This window comes from Phocoena sinus, chromosome 9 (assembly GCF_008692025.1).
Source record: "Phocoena sinus isolate mPhoSin1 chromosome 9, mPhoSin1.pri, whole genome shotgun sequence".
Classification (NCBI taxonomy): domain Eukaryota; kingdom Metazoa; phylum Chordata; class Mammalia; order Artiodactyla; family Phocoenidae; genus Phocoena; species Phocoena sinus.
This window is the reverse complement of record NC_045771.1, coordinates 28384273-28404419: the sequence shown is the minus strand read 5'-3', so window position 1 is coordinate 28404419 and position 20147 is coordinate 28384273. Positions and strand designations below refer to the sequence as shown.

General features: G+C 38.1%; 1 protein-coding gene across 11 annotated transcripts in view; it reads right to left on the bottom strand.

The window, feature by feature from the left end:
- Positions 1-20147, bottom strand: part of CADPS2 (calcium dependent secretion activator 2) — a 494346-nt gene that overhangs the window by 140517 nt on the left and 333682 nt on the right. The window lies entirely within an intron of this gene.

Genomic DNA, 20147 nt, shown 5'->3' with positions numbered 1-20147 from the left:
CTCTTTGTCACAGCTTACCCTTCCCCCTCCCCATATCCTCAAGTCCATTCTCTAGTAGGTCTGTGTCTTTATTCCCGTCTTAGCCCTAGGTTCTTCATGACCTTATTTTTTTTCTTCTTAGATTCCATATATATGTGTTAGCATTCGGTATTTGTTTGTCTCTTTCTGACTTACTTCACTCTGTATGACAGACTCTAGGTCCATCCACCTCACTACAAGTAACTCAATTTCGTTTCTTTCTATGGATGAGTAATATTCCATTGTATATTATGTGCCACATCTTCTTTATCCATTCATCCAATGATGGACACTTAGGTTGTGTCCATCTCCTGGCTATTGTAAATAGAGCTGCAATGAACATTTTGGTACATGACTCTTTTTGCATTATGGTTTTCTCAGGGTATATGCCCAGTAGTGGGATTGCTGGGTCGTATGGTAGTTCTATTTTTAGTTTTTTAAGGAACCTCCATACTGTTCTCCATAGTGGCTGTATCAATTTACATTCCCACCAGCAGTGCAAGAGTGTTTCCTTTTCTCCACACCCTCTCCAGCATTTATTGTTTCTAGATTTTTTGATGATGGCCATTCTGACTGGTGTGAGATGATATCTCATTGTAGTTTTGATTTGCATTTCTCTAATGATTAATGATGTTGAGCATTCTTTCATGTGTTTGTTGGCAGTCTGTATATCTTCTTTGGAGAAATGTCTATTTAGGTCTTCTGCCCATTTTTGGATTGGGTTGTTTGTTTGTTTGTTATTGAGCTGCATGAGCTGCTTGTAAACTTTGGAGATTAATCCTTTGTCAGTTGCTTCATTTGCAAATATTTTCTCCCATTCTGAAGGTTGTCTTTTGGTCTCGTTTATGGTTTCCTTTGCTGTGCAAAAGCTTTTAAGTTACATTAGGTCCCATTTGTTTACTTTTTTTTTTATTTCCATTTCTCTAGGAGGTGGGTCAAAAAGGATCTTGCTGTGATTTATGTCATAGAGTGTTCTGCCTATGTTTTCCTCTAAGAGTTTGATAGTTTCTGGCCTTACATTTAGGTCTTTAATCCATTTTGAGTTTATTTTTGTGTATGGTGTTAGGGAGTGTTCTAATTTCATACTTTTACATGTACCTGTCCAGTTTTCCCAGCACCACTTATTGAAGAGGCTGTCTTTTCTCCACTGTATATTCTCGCCTCCTTTATCAAAGAAAAGGTGACCATATGTGCATGGGTTTATCTCTGGGCTTTCTATCCTGTTCCATTGATCTATATTTCTGTTTTTGTGCCAGTACCATACTGTCTTGATTACTGTAGCTTTGTAGTATAGTCTGAAGTCAGGGAGCCTGATTCCTCCAGCTGCATTTTTCGTTCTTAAGATTGCTTTGGCTATTCGGGGTCTGCCGACTGAACCAAGAAGAAATAGAAAACATGAACAGACCAATCACAAGCACTGAAATTGAAACTGTGATTTAAGATGTTCCAACAAACAAAAGCCCAGGACCAGATGGCTTCACAGGTGAATTCTATCAAACATTTAGAGAAGAGCTAACATGTATCCTTCTCAAACTCTTCCAAAATATAGCAGTGGGAGGAACACTCCCAAACTCATTCTATGAGGCCACCATCACCCTGACACCAAAACCAGACAAAGATATCACAAAGAAAGAAAACTACAGGCCAATATCACTGATGAACATAGATGCAAAAATCCTCAACAAAATACTAGCAAACAGAATCCAACAGCACATTAAAAGGATCATACACCATGTTCAAGTGGGGTTTATCCCAGGAATGCAAGGATTCTTCAATATACGCAAATCAATCAACGTGATGCACCATATTAACAAATTGGAGATCATGATCATCTCAATAGATGCAGAGAAAGCTTTCAACAAAATTCAGCACCCATTTATTACAAAAAAACCTGCAGAAAGTAGGCATAGAGGGAACTTCGCTCAACATAATAAAGGCCATATATGACAAACCCACAGCCAACATCGTCCTCAATGGTGAAAAACTGAAAGCATTTCCACTAAGATCAGGAAGAAGACAAGGTTGCCCATTCTCACCACTCTTATTCAACATAGTTTTGGAAGTTTTAGCCACAGCAATCAGAGAAGAAAAAGGAAGAAAAGGAATCCAAATCGGAAAAGAAGTAAAGCTGTCACTGTTTGCAGATGACATGATACTATACATAGAGAATCCTAAAGATGCCACCAGAAAACTACTAGAGCTAATCAATGAATTTGGTGAAGTAGCAGGATACAAAATTAATGCACAGAAATCTCTGGCATTCCTATACCCTAATGATGAAAAATCTGAAAGTGAAATCAAGAAAACACTCCCATTTACCATTGCAACAAAAAGAATAGAATATCTAGGAATAAACCTACCTAAGGAGACAAAAGGCCTGTATGTAGAAAATTATAAGACACTGATGAAAGAAATTAAAGATGATACAAATAGATGGAGAGATATACCATGTTCTTGGATTGGAAGAATCCACATTGTGAAAATGACTCTACTACCCAAAGCAATCTACAGATTCAATGCAATCCCTATCAAACTACCACTGGCATTTTTCTCAGAACTAGAACAAAAAATTTCACAATGTTTATGGTCACCTGCTTCTTATCTCTACTGACATGACTCAGGATGAGCGAGGTTATCTCTAACCACCTGGTGTAAGCCTGTTATCTCCCACTTCCACAGGCCTGTTTATTACTTGCCGTTGTATATACTGCCATCGTCCAACATGTGATATATTTATTTGTTTATTGTCTGTCTCTTTGTGCTGTACTCCTAGTGCATAGAACAGTAGCTGGCATACAGTTAGTATTCAATATATAAATGCTAAAGAAATGAATGAGTGCTATATAGAATAAAAAGTATCAGTTATATACGATTATAAGAATTCATGAACTAGTAATAACACATAATATTATTACTTATTAGTATTAATATGGTATGAATTATTTGAAAAATTTTTATTATATAACAGTAGGTAAAATAGAAAATTTTTTGAAAAGCAAGCTAGAGCAGGAATTATAGTTAAGAATTCTGGGTAAAAAGATCTCTAACAAAAAATTAGCATGTATTTACACTTAGCAGAAAATTTTTAGTGTTTACCTGCCATTTTAATTATTAATGAAATGAACTGGTTTTAATCTCAAGAATAGTTTTCCTGAGATAGTAAAAGCAAAAATAATAATGCCTCTTTGACATTGATAAAAAGATGATGTTAAAATGTGGTTATTTAAAATTCTAACAAAGAAGACCAGTTTTCTGATTTCAATGTTAACTGGGGTTTAACTCTATGCCTATATTATTATATTATTACGTTAAAGCGGTTCCAGTGGGGAGGAAGTGTATGTTCATGTACCAAGAGTTAACATTTTCATTTTTTCCTGAGGCCTGTAGTTACAGAAGTTACATGATTTTAATAAAAATAGAGTGTTCTGTGAAATTAATTTAAGACATGAACAAGTTATAAAGCAGGTACACTTCTTTTAGTTATAGATACTGTCAAACGAGCTATGACACAGAACTTCCTTCCAGTATTACATAATAAGCAATTGAACACCACATGCAGTTGTGTCTATGTTAATTATACTTGAAAGATTCTTAACAAATAGGATCATACAACACAACTTTCTGCCACTGATTCATACTGATAGACTGATCTTACATCTGCCTATGGGTCATATTCTGTTTTCACAGAAACCATCACATGTGTGCACATACACACACCCACACACATAGAGAACACCTTTTCTGAAAGGCGGATTCCTCCAAAAAGTAGTTCCTATACATATTAAGGCCGGTACAAATTAATTTTACTCAATTCCTCCATGAACTAAGGGATTTTATAATTTGTGTTATTCATCAATCTGGCATATTAGGTATTTTAAAGCGAACAGAATCCTTTCTGTACATGTGACATCTTGTCATGATTACCAATTCCTTCTGTAATGAGTACAACATAAGCTCTAAAGTGAGGAAGCTGTTCTGAAAAGACAACTCCGGAACAAGAGGGATGCACAGTATTACCCATCCATTTCCTCTGATCTCTGATGGCTTTTGGGGTAGTTCAGAGAACAGTTTCCATGAAGGGAAATGATGATTTCACTGTATTTCAAGAAAGGTCTGAGGAGAAGAGTACACAACTGGGTTGCAGAGTTGAGTATTTGAGCAGAAGAGAAAATATCAAGGAGGGGAATATGCCTAAATGTTCTGATGTGGACGAACCCAGTAACTTCACTTTCCTTGGCTCGACAGTAGACAGTTCATGTGTTTTTCAGTAACTCACATTTCAGAGGCCCATAAGACTAATACAGACTAATTCTGGCATGTTTAACATCCATTTCATCTGGGTGAATTTAGGTAAAGACGATTTACTGGCTGCCAACATACTTTAAGGAGTAATGGTTCTGTGACACACTCCAACAAAAAGGGTGAAACACCCCGTGTACCTGTTTTTTTATTTTGAACACCACGAATCCTGAGACCTTGTTGGAGGTTCTTAGTGCAACAGTGAGGTCTGAGAAGGCTGACAGTAAAGAAATGGGTTTAACTTGTTTTAATAGCACATCCGAGAATTGTTTAGTCATGGTATCTCCCTACAATTCCCACTTAAAAAGCACTATTTAGTGCTGATGAGCATTTGTTCTATTACTCAATGAAAACTATAACATCTTCTATGGTTATTTTCTTAATCACTTTTATCAGTGGGACAGCTTCTAGATACTCGAAGGATAAATGTGCCCTTTGCTTTATAATCTCTAGGAGTGGACATACCGCCTGGAACAGAGTGCTTGGGAAGTTTGTGGGTTGAATAAATACACCAGGAGTTAACATATAGAAAAGTCCTGTAAATTGATGAGATTTCCTTTACCTTCCTGCCTCATACTCCCTCCCTCCCCAAACTCCTCAGGTAGGTTTGCTTGTCCTGGAAGTTTGGTGGTTTGTGGTAAAAGATATTTTGCAAGCAGTGAGTGGGCAAATGAGAAAGTTCATGGTGCTTTTGAGTTTCTTATAGGCTTCTTTTCACCTGCCCTCTCTGATGAGGAATGTATGACATCTTAGCTTCCTCCAGAGAGTGAGAAGGCGGGAGACACCTAGAGGGTGGTTATTTCTGAATTGTCAATTCTGCCTATAGCACAGCAGGTAAAAGTCACTTTGCACTTCATGTATTTCCCACCGATATCCATTTGTGAACAGAATAAAAAAAAAAAAAAACAGAGGAAGACACAGGACACAAGAAAATAAGAAATGGTGGAAGATGAGGGAGAAAACAATAATCTCTCATTTTTGTTCTCAAATCTATAACACCTCCTATTGTTTCAAACAAAATGATGTATCATTTGGATGGTCATATAATATATAATCAGTGTCCTTTTACTTCCCCTAAAATTTTCAAATATACAGAAGAAGAAATTAATTCTACCCCTATACATTCATTGAAATAGAAGAAACAGATTTTCTAGGAGAAAAATCTTGGAAATGAAATTTAAAAATCATATTCTCTTTTTCCAAACCCTCCTCCCTCCTGATCCTTTCCAAATTTGAATTTCCATATGTATTCTATTTTCTTTGGAGGTTTTAGATACTTCTACAAAAAAAAAAAAAAAAAGGCAGGAATCTGACACTATGAAGATACGTGATCTTGTGACTTAGTTTTTGTGGTGAAGTAATGATGGACAGACAGGTCAAGGTCAGGTATCAAGGTGTCTCATAACTGTCCTCTCCCGGAACCAACTAAAATACTGCACAAAATTCTAGAACTCAAGAAAAATAAATATCAAGAGGAGTTTAAAAATAAAGAGAATTAAGGTTGATAGTGTTCTCTGATATAAGTATCATCTCTGCCTAATATTTTTTAAAATAACTTTTTTAAAAAATTAAAGAACTATATACACATCATAATTTGGGAGGAGAATTCAGAAAAAATACAAAGACAAAAGTTTTCTTAAATGCCCCAATCAGAAATAACTGGTAATACCATTTTGTAAATATAACCCAGCCTTCTTTCTATAAATCTATACATATATTGCACATTCTAATGTATAATTTGATTCTTTTAATGAAGTATAAACATTTTCTCAAATCATTTAAATATTCTAATATATGCTTTTTAATGGAAGAATGATATTTCATTATATGGATGTACCATGTATTTTTTAAAAACTTTATATTGGAGTATAGCTGCTTTACAATGCTACGTTAGTTTCTGCTGTACAGCAAAGTGAGTCAGTATACAGTATATATACGTATACATATATCCCCTCTTTTTTGGATTTCCTTCCCATTTACGTCACCACAGAGCCCTGAGTAGAGTTCCTTGTGCTATACAGTAGGTTCTCATTAGTTAACTATTTTATACATAGTAGTGTATATATGTCAATCCCAATCTCCCAGCTCATCCCACCCCCACTTCCCCCCTTGGTATCCATATGTTTGTTCTCTACATCTGTGTCTCTATTTCTGCTTTGCAAATAAGTTCATCTGTACCATTTTTCTAGATTCCACATATAAGCGATATTATACGGTATCATATAGAGTGACTCTGACTAACTTCACTCTGTATGACAGTCTTTAGCACCATAATATATTAATCCAATATTCTATTAGTAGAAATTGAGACTTTTTCCATTGTTTTCCTACCATAAACACTGTTGTGATAACCAATCTTACACTAAATATTTTTAACCCATCTCTGATTGTTTCCTTGGGATAAATTCCTGAAAGTATATTGTTAGGTTAAATGGTACTATGTATTTCCCTAAAAGTTCATATGTTGAAGTCCCAACCCCCAATATTACTGTGTTTGGAGACAGGGCTTTTAGGAAGTACTTAAGGTGGAATGGGGTCATAGGGCTAGGACACCAATCTGATAGGATTGGTGGCTTTGTTAGAAGAGGAAGAGTGAGATCTTTTTCTCTCTCTTCTGTAAGAACACAGAGAGAGGGGAGTCATCTACAAGCTAGGAAAAGAGTCATCCTCAAAGCCCAACCACACTGGCGCCCAGACTTCTAGTCTCCAGAACTGTTAGAACATAAATTTCTGTTGTTTAACCCACCTAGTCTATGGTATTTTGTTATGGTAGCCTGAGCTAAGAAATGAGATGACACTTTCAGGCATTTGATACATATCACAAAACTGCTTCTTAAGAAAGCACTTACCAGCTTATACTCTGACCCACAGTGTATGAAATTATTAATTTCCCTCTAACCTCATCAACTGTGGTCTTTACCATGTGTTATAATCATTTTCAATTTTATATATAAAAAGGGTATTTCATTGTTTCAATTTATTAATTTCTATGTTGTAAAATGGCACAATCTTGCTGGTTACATGGGGTCTTTCCACGGGCCATAAAACTCACGGAGTTTAACTCATGAAGAACATGTAATTGTTAGATCTATTTATGAAGTGCCCCAACATGTCACCTATAAAATTTGTAAACATATGGTCCAATGTCATTCATTTACTTACTCAACAAATATTTATCGAGTACTGGCCAGGTTCTGGGGATACAATATAAGCACAACAGAAATGACTCCTTCCCTAATAGAATTTATAATAGGGAAAGGCATAAAAAAGAAAAATTAGGGAGTAAGTGTACATTACATTTAAGAAGGGCAAAAGTACAAAGCTCTGATGTAGTTTGAATTTCAGGTAAGGATTCAGTTTGGGAATATTAAAGCTGAGATGCAGTGGATGAGCAGCAGTTAACCAGAGGGCACTTGAAACAGAGGGGTTAGGGAGAGAGTCCCAGGAGGTTCTCCTTTGAGATGTCCAAATGTTTTTCTCAAAATGCAAGTTTTATCATGTGATTTCTGCTCCTATTATAGTAGACTGATGTGATACTCCAAAAGTCCCTCTTCACTACAAAACTCCCAAACACTGAATAAATTATAGCAAATACAGTTAAATGTTATGTTGTACTTATAAGAAAGTAAAAAATTCTCCCAAGAGCAGGAAAAAAAAAATGAATTAGGAGCTGAAATCAAAGTAGGGGTGCATGTGAACACCAGAGCTGCCTTAAGGGCAAATGTCGGTTCCAAGGAGGTTCTGTAGCTGTGCTCTTCAAGGGAATGCGCCACGGGCTCAGAGACCTAATCTGCATGGGCAGCTAAACTTGAGATGCGTGCAAAAAATGGGACGCTTGAATGGGCTATACTATCAGTGAAAGGATGGGCTAGAAAATCAATATCCTTGCAAAGGAGAACAAACAAGGAAATCTGTCTGTACAACATCTATAGACTGAGTGAAAAGGGTCTTTCTTGAGAATATGCACTACTTGCCTGACCTCATTAAACTGGGTACCACTTGTGCAATCGAGGAATCTCCAAGATGGAAAATAAAACAGCTCCAGTAGCACCTCCTATCACCAAGTAAAAGCAAGAGCAAATCCTTTTGGGAAGCAAGCATTCTCAACCCTGGCCTTGTAGAATTTCCACAGATTAATCCAAGTATACGTGCTTACTACAAAAATTGCTAGCAGAATAAGCAAATGGTTGACCATGGCAAAAACATCAGCAGAAACAATGGATCTATACAAACACCTAGAAGTTTTAGTTATTGCAATGATCAGAATACAAAATAACTAATTATAAAAGGTCTAAGGAAACAGAAAAGGAAATAAAAGCCAAGAAAGCAATGAGAGCTACTCAGAAATTACCAAATGGATTTAAAAAAGAGCCTAAGAGAATTTCTAGAACTAAAACAATTTAATAATTGAAACTAACAATTCAATGAGTAGGTTAAAAAGCAGGTGTCATAGCTGAAGAGAGAAATGTGGAAGTAGAGCAAGGGCCAGCAAATGATAGTCTACCACCTGTCTTTGTGAATCAAATTGTATTAGAAAACAAGCCACACTCATTCATTTACATACTGCCCATTCGGCTGCTTTTGCTATACAGTAAGAGTCAAGTAGTTGTGACAGACCATATAGCCCACAAAGTACAAAATATTTATTATGTTTACTGTCTAGCCCTTTACAGAAAAAGTCTGCTGAGTCCTGAAGTAGAAGACAGAACTAAAAATATTATATAGAATGCAGCTGGAGAAATGAGTAGATAGGCTATGTTTTAGAGACATTAAGAGATATAGAAGATAAAATGCCTAATATATGGGTAATTGGAGTTTGAGAGAGCAAGATTGGAGGAGAGACAATATTTAAAGAGATTACAATATTCCAGAACTGATGACAAACATGGATCTTCATATCCCAATCAAGGTAAATTCAAAGAAATTTGCACTTACCCAATATCAGCGCACATCGATCAGAAAGCCACAAAATTCCCAAACAGAATTATTTAAAAAGAAATCCACACTGAACAGTGAATCCACAAAAGAACAAAATAATCCTAAAACTATTAAATCAAATCTCCCTCAAAAGAATGGCAATGAAGCCTTCTTAACCCAGGAAGTCAGAAGAAAATGGAGTACTATCTGCAAAGTTCTGAGAGAAAATAACTGTCAGCGTAGAATGTATAACAAGCAAAATTTTCTTTCAAAAATGTGAATGAAACAAAGAAATTCCAAAATTCATTATCTATAGGTATTCCATTGTATGAAATTCCAAAGAATATACTTTAGGAAAAAAGTAATTTCTAAATTGAAGCAAGTATTGAGTATAAGATAATAAAAATAATGTCTAATGTGTAAGATTAGAAAACAAATAAGGATACAGTTAAAATACCAGATAACATAAGCATGTAAGCCAGGAAGCGGGTGACTGGAGGGAAATGTTCTAAGGTCTCTGCACTTGGCAGAAGGAGGGGAAAGTTTGCTGATTAGCATAAGATTTAAAATTTTAGTCACATACATGGTAAAATCTTCAAAAGGTGAAAAATGTAAATGAGGAGAAAAAAAGAAAATACGTTGGATGAAACAAAAAGGAGGCAAGAAAGAAACAAAAAGCTTAGAGACATGAGCCAAAAAGAGTCCAAAATAAAATGGTAGAAATGAATTTACTTATATCAATACACATGATAATTGTAAATGGACTAAACTAATTAAAAAACAGAAATTGTTATATTGGATAATTAAATCAGAATCTAGTGTGCTATTTATTTATTTATTTTTTAAACATCTTTATTGGGGTACAATTGCTTTACAATGGTGTGTTAGTTTCTGCTTTATAACAAAGTGAATCAGTTATACATATACATATGTTCCCACATCTCTTCCCTCTTGCGTCTCCCTCCCTCCCACCCTCCCTATCCCACCCCTCCAGGCGGTCACAAAGCACCGAGCTGATCTCCCTGTGCTATGCGGCTGCGGCTGCTTCCCACTAGCTATCTACCTTACGTTTGGTAGTGTATATATGTCCATGCCTCTCTCTAGTTTTGTCACAGCTCACCCTTCTAGTATGCTATTTATAAGACACAAGAATACAGAAAGATTAAAAGTAAGAATAAACATATATCAGACAAATGCCAAAAGAAGGCTACGCTAATAACCATCTAAATAAACTTTAATGTAAAATGCATTATTAATTATGAAAAGGGTCACTAAATCGTAATAACAATTTCCATTCACCAGGAATATTTAATAATTTTTAAACTTGAATACATCTAAGAAACAGTCTCAAAAGCAAAAATTTGCAGAAGTAGAGGAAGAAAACACCACTGCAGTGGCAGCTTTCCATTCACCTTGGTCATGACCCCACAGATCAAGCAGACAAAAAACCAGTAAGAGTTTAGAAGATTTGAACCACAAAACTCCTGCTTGCCCTACCAAGCTACAGAATGTACATATTTTTTCAAATGATATGAAACATTTACAATATTTAACACATAACTGGACATAAAGAAGTCTCAAGTTATGAAGAATGAGTATCATACAGATTATATTCTCTGAACACAAAGAAATTAAGTTAGAAATCAATTTTCAAGAATATAACCAAAAAAAAAATTCACTTTCCTAGAAATTCTAAAATATACTTATAAACAATCCTGTGTCTAAGAAGAAATTATAATGGAAAGTTAGAATTACTTAGAGTGACTTTGAAGCAAATACACTATCAAAATGCATATATGTAGCAAAAGCAGTACTTAGTGGAAATTTAACCTTAAATACTTATTTTAGAAAAGAAGAAAAGATGACTAGTAATGAGTTAAACAGCTAATTTAGGACGGTAGAAAAAATAATCCAAGAAAGTAGAAGGATGGAATAATAAAATCAAAGACAAAGTGTAATGAAACGGTTGACTACAAAAGGGGGCACACAGGGGAACTTTTAGGGTGAAAGAACTAGCACTAGGGTGGTGAATATATGACTCTATGCATTTGTCCAAACCCACAGAACTATAAGAACTGTGTAGCAAACAGAGTGAACTTTACTGTATACAAGCTTAAAGAAGAAAAAAAAATTTCTGTATCAACTAGGACGCTGAGGGATCCCAGGATGGAATGCATATTGTGCGTGGCTCTAACTGTATTGTATGACATAACCTCATTAAATAGAGTGGGGGGGAAAAAGAAGGTGTCATATTGAACTTTGGAAAACATTTTTTTTTTGCGGTACGCGCGCCTCTCACTGTTGTGACCTCTCCCATTGCGGAGCACAGGCTCCGGACGCGCAGGCTCAGCGGCCATGGCTCACGGGCCCAGCCGCTCCGCGGCATGTGGGATCTTCCCAGACGGGGGCACGAACCCGTGTTCCCTGCATCGGCAGGGGGACTCTCAACCACTGCGCCATCAGGGAAGCCCAGAAAACATTTTTGATTGGAAACTCTAAGGCCAATAACTAAAGGCCCTGTACACAGTGTACTCTAGTTGGCAAATTCTGAAACTGCTTTACATGTATACTGGGGTTGAACAAATAAGTAAATGGATGGGATGGTGGAAGCCAGATTTCTCACTGTTCAAGAGAGAAGTTACGAATAAGCAAGAGAGGGTGGCTAATATGAGCTTTGTGGTATTGGACTAGAGGCGGAGACAGCAGTATGAACTCATGGGTTAGTATATATACACACATACATATCACCTAGCTGTGTCCACTCACAGGGCCTGGAAGCAATGGCATCCCAATAGCAATAAGCATATCCATCATCCTGATCTTGGTTTCTATATACCATTCTCTAAGAAAAGGTATCAGGGATCTTTGGAGAAATGGCTGATTCTAGGGCTGAGGCAGGGAAAAAACAATATGAACTACAAGCATGTTTTAGTACCAGAGAGTAAGAAAGTGCTCAAAAAAAAAAACACCAAAGGGAGTCTGTCAAAAGAGCTCTCAACGGCTAAAGCTGGAACAATTTGAGCAACAAAACAAAGTAGTATTGGATTATAACCCAAAGTATAAAGTAACTATACATGAATCCATATTGATATAAACAAGTGGTTGACTAAATACACAGGGGACAAGAGACAAACCTTCACTGCAGAAGAATTCCAATTTACTATATGTAGCTAGTCCTCCCTCCAGGAAGTAGGGTTTAATTCCCCTCTCTTCTTGAGTATGAGTTGGACTTAGTGACCTACATCCAAAAAATAGCACTGGAGACAGCAAAACAATATCTTTACAGTGGAGAAAGCTGGCAAACACTACCTTAACTAAGTGATCAAGGTTACCATGACCAGCTGTGTCTTGTAGATACCATGTGCGAAACCCAAACTGAGGGACCTTTGACAAAATATTTGGCCAGTACTCCTCTAAACTGTCAAGGTCATGAAAAACAAGGATGAGAGACTGAGAAACTGCCACAGATCAGAAGAGACTTGAGGACTGAATGTAATGCGGTATCCTGAGTTGGACCTTGGAAAAGAAAAAAGGACATTAAAAAAAAAGAAACAACAACAACAAAATACCCCAATGGACTGGTAAAATCCAAATAAGCCCTCGTGGTTAGTTAAGAGTAATGTGCTGGGCTTCCCTGGAGGCGCAGTGGTTGAGAGTCCGCCTGCTAATGCAGGGGACACAGGTTTGAGCCCTGGTCTGGGAGGATCCCACATGCTGCGGAGTGGCTGGGCCCGTGAGCCACAACTACTGAGCCTGAACATCTGGAGCCTGTGCTCCGCAACAAGAGAGGCCACGATAGTGAGAGGCCCGCGCACCGCGATGAAGAGTGGCCCCCCACCGCTTGCCACAACTGGAGAAAGCCCTCGCACAGAAATGAAGACCCAACACAGCCAAAAAAAGAAAAAGTAATGTGCTAATATTGGTCTTCTAGTTTTGACAAATGTGCTGTAGGAATGTATGATATTATTATGTATGTAACATTAGACTAAACTGAAATACAGAGACTCTCTGTACCATCTTTGTAATTTTTCTGTATTATCTAAAATTATTCTAAAATCAAAAAGTTTATTTTTTTCAAAAAATTAATGAAATGGAAAACACAGAAGCAATAGAGTTCAACAAAGCCAAAAACTGCTTCTTTGGAAAGACCAATAAATTTCGCAAACTTCTGATAAGATGGATTGACGGGGAAAGAGAGAGAGAAGGTAAAAATGAACACTATTAGAATGTAAAGGGAAGACATTTATAGGCAGGAAAAAAAGTATGAAAAGAACAATTTGAATAACTTAATATCAATGCATTTGAAAACTTTGCTGAAATGCACTATTTCCCAGAAAATCATAACCTGACAAAATTCACTCAGGAAATAAATGGAAAACCTGATAGTTCTTTAACTATAAAATAAACTGATGCAGTGGTTAAAAATCTTTTCACAAATAGGTCCCTAAGGCCAGATGGTTTTGTTTTCCTATTTTTTGGAATAGGAAAAATATTTCTTTATTTATATTGATGTATTTGATGTATTTATATTGATACATCAATATATACATCATTGATGTATGCATATGCATCAATAATACATAATATACATCAATATATTGATGTATTTATATTGATGTATAGTTCCAGGTGTACAATATAGTGGTTTGATGTTTTTGTTTTTTTTTTTTTTTTTTTTTTTTTTTTTGCGGTACGCGGGCCTCTCACTGTTGTGGCCTCTCCCGCCGCGGAGCACAGGCTCCGGACGCGCAGGCTCAGCGGCCATGGCTCACGGGCCCAGCCGCTCCGCGGCATGTGGGATCCTCCCAGACCGGGGCTGGAACCCGCGTCCCCTGCATCGGCAGGCGGACTCTCAACCACTGCGCCACCAGGGAAGCCCCTGATTTGATGTTTTTATGGATAATACTCCATTTAAAGTTATTATAAAATATTGGCTATATTCTTGCTGTTATACGTTATATACTTATATCTTGTTTATTTTATACCTAGTGGTTTGTACCTCTCCCAGATGGTTTTAAAAATGGGTTACTGATAGACCTTTCAAATCTCGAACAGAACAAGTGGGAAAGCTCCCCAACTCATTTTATATGGCTACAATACCTTGGATACCAAATCCTGACAAAAACAGTATGAGAAGGGAAAATAATAGGCCAATCTTGTGCCTGTTTAGATCAACACAGATCTAAAAGTACCAAACTGAGTGGCAACAGTAATGGTAAATGGTTCAGATGTATATATACAGCTTTTGGGTTTTGTTTGATTGTTTTTATGCAACAGCATCACATACCGTGTTCTTTAAAAATTGTAGTATGTTGGAAAACTACATGGAGATCCAATGCAAGACCCCAAACTCCTTTCCACACTTTAGATGCTAAGAGGCTTTAAAGGTCCCAAGCTTCAGAAAAGCTGTACCAGAAAAGTAGCTCTTGCTTCTGTTCATTGTTAACTTGATCTATATTCAAAGTCATACTGAAAAAATCCCTTTGCTTTATCTCTTCCTCAGTGATTTACCTTCAGTAGGCTCTTTCGTGCATTGTTTCAGAAAAAACCAGGAGTTGTTTGCTGTGCATGAATGGTGTGGAGGGAAAAGAGAGAAAATTGACTAGGTGACCTTAGTAACCGTTCCCCCCAACTTGCAGCCTGGCAACTTCCTTACTCTGGATGATGGGATACCTGGCTCCTGCTTCTGGCTGTGTCTATGCTGCTGCCCCATTAGGCCCACAATGCTTTCCAGCAACACGAGGGGCTGGGACGGAAGGGGGGTGATCCCAGAACCTCCCCATGGCTCCTTCTAATGCTTATGGGTGGTAGTTGGAGTGAGGCACCTATTCAATGCTTTTCCAGTCTCACCTTCCTGCTGAGGCTGGTGTAAACTGTGCTGCAGTAACACCACTCTCAAGTTCACCTTTGCACTGTCAGTCTTTTACAGAGCAATTCCCCAAAGCTTATTTAACTACCATACCATATGTAAAATGTCACTGCTTGATATTTACGTGATATTTTTATCATTTACAAAGTGCTTACATAGTCGTATTTGACCTATTCAGGAACCTCATCAGGTAGGCAGCATCGATGATATTACTCACAAGAAACAGGTTGGGAAACTGAGGCTCAGGACCAACTGCTCCAAATGAAATAGCTCAAAAGTGGGGGAATCTCGGCAGGAAGACAGTTGTGCTGACTCCTAGCTCCGTGCTATTTCCAACTTAGTCAGTCTCTACCCACATCGCTCACTTTCTGTTTTTGCCTTATTTTAAAGAGCATAATTACCTTTAGTATTGAATTCCAGCTTGACTAGGGGTAGATGTTTCTGTTTGAAAGTTTGATTGAGGCGGATTTGGGTTGTACTATAGTTTCTGATAGAATCAAAAACGGTTCCTCAGTGTATATTTAAAAGGCCCTCATTGGTAACTTATCTCTTCCACCTCTGCACACATATCACCTGGGATAAAATCTGTCAGGCTAGCCACACCGTGTAAATTTCACCTTGCGATGACATTGGATCTGGTTGCTCCCCTGTCCCAGAAGTGAGTCTCTAGATTCACAATGGGTGTGATACCTAGACTTAATTTCTCTAAGTCATTTATCAAAGACTAGAATTAAGAACTGGTAATGAAAATTCTGGATGAGCCTATTTGATGCAGTCTTCTATGATGTGACTCAAAATATGCAACCCTGTCTCCAAAATGAGAGGCAGGAAGTTGAGGCATGATTTCTGAAGTGATAGGTATGATTTCTGAAGTGATAGGAAATGTTATGATCTCTGAAGACGGAGGTATTGTGATATGATGATTTGACTGATTCCCGTGAAGGTTGCCTATTACCCTGTGATATGATCTGGAATCCACAGAAAGTAGGGATTACTTTCCATACAAATTATAGTCACGTTGTACTCCCTGTACCCTGTACTCGAAAGCTCGCACAGCTGAGCTGGTCTTTGCCGGGTGTGTAGCAGCTCTAGGATGGCCCTGCTAGACCGTACAAGAGTCAGCGACTCCACTGCATCCCTTACATTAAACAGTGACATAAAAGCCATTTTGTGTTGCTGCTTTAGTTTCTCCACCATCAGCCTGACTCACAAAACCAAGATGTCTAACCATGTACATCAACCTGGAACTTTGCCCTACAGGTATCATCTCCGAAAGTCTCTTTTCTCCTCGCTGACAGACCTGAGCTGCGCTAACGCTGAGTGCGGGGCTGTGTTCTTCACGGCCGGCCGTGGCTAGCATCCTGCACGAGTGGGTCGGTTTCTGTCCTTGACTCACTTTTCTCTTTCTTCCTTGGTCTTAGTACCAGCCAGACCTTTTCTGTTTAACTCTATTCTTTTACTCCTGAAACACTCAGAGTGCTATTCAGAGACGCTGTGTCTGCAGGGAAGGCACACGCCTAAGCGCGCTCAGCGCCATGTGACACGATGGGCTCCTGGAGACGGTTCAGATCCAGACAGCACTGCTGTCCTTCGTGTCCATCCATAACAAAAGGCAGTCTTCTTTTCTTTTGAATTTTTGACAGAGGCGGTTCAGGTAATGAGCAAAACAACTCTTTGAGTGTGTGTCTTGACAGATGGAAAGATGATCTTAACAAGAGAATACGGCAAACACTGTAGAAAAGTCAGACTTGACATTGACAGTATTTTTAACGGAAGGCTGTATAAATATCAGATGCCACAGACAGGGATGAGAGAAGCTTATTTTCACAGAGGGAGGTTGCTAAAACCCAGAGTGTTCTATTAGCAAAGAAATTAAGAATATAATTATTTACACGCTGAAATATTTCCACTGAGCAACTACCTATTTTTCACGTTTTTTCTCCTCTTACAATTTACATGCTTGCAGCTGGCTGACAAAGGGAAACATACTAGAATAATGACTAATCAATACTGATAGAGTATTTTATAATTATCCAGGACCTTCACCTTAATATTTCCCCTTTTCCATATAAGAATGCCCATTTCAGAAATGTTAAGTGATTTGCCCAACATGGGTCAGCTTGCAAATTTCAGAGGCAAGATGCAAGTAGAGATCTTTTGCCTCTTTTAGTTCTTTCATTGAGACAGCACGACGTCTCTGAGTGACATCTGTTAGACTCTAAACATTATAGGAAACATTATGCGTTTTGGGTTATCTTGGAATATTTCTACCCTAACTGAGGTTCAAATTTCCCTAAAACCTATACTCCTTCCTTTCTTTTTTTTCTTAAGTTACATACGACCTAAATGCTGAATCAGAGACTGACTCAAATTTCTATTCTAAAGCACCACCCAGATACCTTCACAGGCATATATTTTAACCTGGAAAATGAATTTAATGTGTAATATTAAGTATAATATATGCACAAACGTATAAACATACCTTACATTGTATTTTACAGTGTACCATCATAAGGAAAACAATAGTTTACAGAATAGAAGTAACTATGGCAACCCACAGGTTCAAATCAGGCTGCCTCCCAGGTGGTGGCAGCAGCTCCCAATGGCCTCAGTAACTTTCCATTAAAATGTGTCTCAAACACATACATTTTGGGGGCACATAAGCTGAATTTTCCACTTAATGTTCTCAATTTAATTTTACCTTTCTGTGTTAATGACTAAAATAATCTGATCATACAGGGCTCTCTGGGTTTGTCTGTTCCACTGTAACCTTCTTACCCTCTTGCATTTCAGAGTGCTGCCTAACACTGGGGGGCCAAGCTTTTGATATCCATTGGTCAGGAGGAATTAAGACAGTGCCCGGAGAGATAAGAGACAGTTTCTACTATTGTACAACAGCCCCTCACTTTGACTATCAAAGGTTAGCCATCTGGTTATTCTCACGGTCCCCTGCTTGCCCTGCCATCTCACCCAACAGCCCCCCACCCCCACCCCGACAAAGTATGCTGAGTGTGGAGGGTTTACCTTGGGGTAATAGGAAAAGTGACTAAACTCTGTAACATTCCCCTAATTTCCAAGTAAGGCTGAGTTCCATAATGAGGTAAAAGTCTGAAGAGATTCTGAGATTAGGATCGGTCTTATTTTATTGTAGGATGAGAAAAGGCAGCAGTGGGGACTTCAGCAAGTACTTATTCTACACCCACAATATGCAAGGCACTGTGTTAAGGTTTACAGAGGATGATAGGGGAATGAGAAGTAGTTTTTGCTTTTAAAATATGATCTAGTGCAGTAGAAGCAGGCGTGCACGTGTGCGAGTGTGTGTGTGCATGCAAGTATACATGATAAAGTTTATAACTACAGGTAAAAGGTTTGTAGTGTTTGCTTGAGTTAACAGAGGTCTTCTTAGAGGAATTTTGTGATATCTGACTGTTTAAAAACTTGAAAGAAGAAACCTTACAGGGAGGATAAACAGGTTGTCTGGGGGTAAAGATTATGTAGCGAAGAATACCGGGACTTCAAACGAGGTAGACAGAACATGATGATATTGGAAAAACCCAATGCTTGTCATTTATTTTTAATTTGTTAATGAAACGAGAATCACCGAAGGCTTTTGCAAAGGAGTATGGTAAAAGTTAGCCTGTAATTTTGAAGGTGATTGCTAGACTAATGTGGGGAGGAAAAAGCAGTAGAGAGATGAATAAAGGTAGATAAGCAAGAAAGAATAAAGGCCAGAATTAGGGTAGACACAACGGAAATGCTAAAAGACAAATCTGAGGAGTACTGTAAAGACAGAATATTGACACTGGCAACAAAATGGGTCTAGGAGGTAAAAGGGAAAGATAAATGAAAGATGAATGGCCATTACTGGAAGTGATATTAATACAAATAACAAAGTCATTCATTCATTCATCAAGTATTTACTGAACACTTACTTTGTGCCTGAGTGTTACTTCTTGTCAGGCACTCTGCTAGGAGCTCAGAGAGGTACAGGAGCGGGTTTCATGAGATGATGGATTTAGTTTTAAATGTGGAGAGTTTAAGGCATCAGCAGAAGATTCAAGCTGCCAGTTGTAGACAGAGATCTGTAGCTTAGGAGAATAATTGGGTTGGAATTATCTGTATAAAGAGAGGTCATACTTGAAGCTGTGGAAAGTGGCAAGATCACCAACACAGAATTTTTCACTGAAGTAGAAAAAAATTCTCAGAAGAGAGCAAGTTCAAGAACAGACATGAGAAAATGCCACACTTGGGGTCTGGAAAAACATGAACTATGAGCAAAGAGACGGCCAAAAAAAAAGAAGATAATAGAATAAAATAAAAAGAGGAGCGCTGAGACAGCTGCATCAGGGAAAATGAGAAGCATTTACAGAAGCACGGGGACTTGGATATTCCACAGCGTCAACTCTCCCATGACAGTAAGGAGGGTGGAGCTGGAGAAGGCAATCCATTTCAAGCAGCCTCACCGGCAAGTGCGGAGCTGGGGGCCGAACGGGGGAAACGGTGAGAGGAGTTTGGTGGGGAGGAGAAAGAGAACCATGGAGAGGTAGCTTGACGGGACAATAGTACTTAAGACTATGTAAACTATCCCTTCACATTTTTTTGACCACTCACAAGCCAGGCTCTGTTCTAAGTGCTTGATATACACGAATGCGTTTAAATCCTATCACAACTTATGATTTGAGAGAGATACTATCTTATGTCTTTCTTAAAGATGGAGAAATAGAGACAGAACTCGATGCAGAAACTTGCCCTACCTCACCTAGTTAGCAAGTATTACCACTCTGTTATCTTGTGCAGCTAGATGAAGCTTAGGCTTGTGGGAAGAAAAGAAATATAAAGAGAGGGAGATGGAATAACGGGGGAGGCAAGGTACACCCGTTACATATAAAGGGCATGTCCTTTATGGGAGGAGCCCCACCTAGCGAAGGTTCCCTGGAACAAGATGGGGAGGAGAGAGGGAGCAAGGTGAAGAGATTTTTAAGGTCAGAGATGTATCGTTGCGGGGGCCTGCATTAGGTGATATTTTGCCCTTTTGGTAAAACAA